This window comes from Phalaenopsis equestris, unplaced genomic scaffold, assembly GCF_001263595.1.
Source record: "Phalaenopsis equestris unplaced genomic scaffold, ASM126359v1 Scaffold232356, whole genome shotgun sequence".
Taxonomy (NCBI): domain Eukaryota; kingdom Viridiplantae; phylum Streptophyta; class Magnoliopsida; order Asparagales; family Orchidaceae; genus Phalaenopsis; species Phalaenopsis equestris.
In genome coordinates, this window is record NW_018250322.1 from 148,295 (window position 1) to 148,688 (window position 394).

Sequence of the window (394 nt, forward strand, 5' to 3'; positions counted from 1 at the left end):
TTAATGCATAAATTATTTTTAAAAAATAAATTAGTGTTAGGGGTTTTTCAATTCTCCATTCATATTGAATTATTACCTTAACTCCAAATTTTTAGCCTCTGTCTAGCTGAACAATTTAAGAATTTTTCCAAAGACATAGGAGATCTCTAGACAGAGATCTTAACTTTCTAAGTTTTTATGCATTTTCTGTTCAAAATAATTATAGAAAATTGCATGTGGTTTATAAAATTCTACAAATATTCATGTGAGTTCCCTATGGCCAGAATAATCTTAGGAAATAATTTTATAATTTTTAAAAATCAAAACATCACTATTTTAAGCAAACCTCAATTTGCTTAAAATATTTAATTTGGAGAATATAAAGATCAAAATCATTTGATTTTTGTTCTCCACT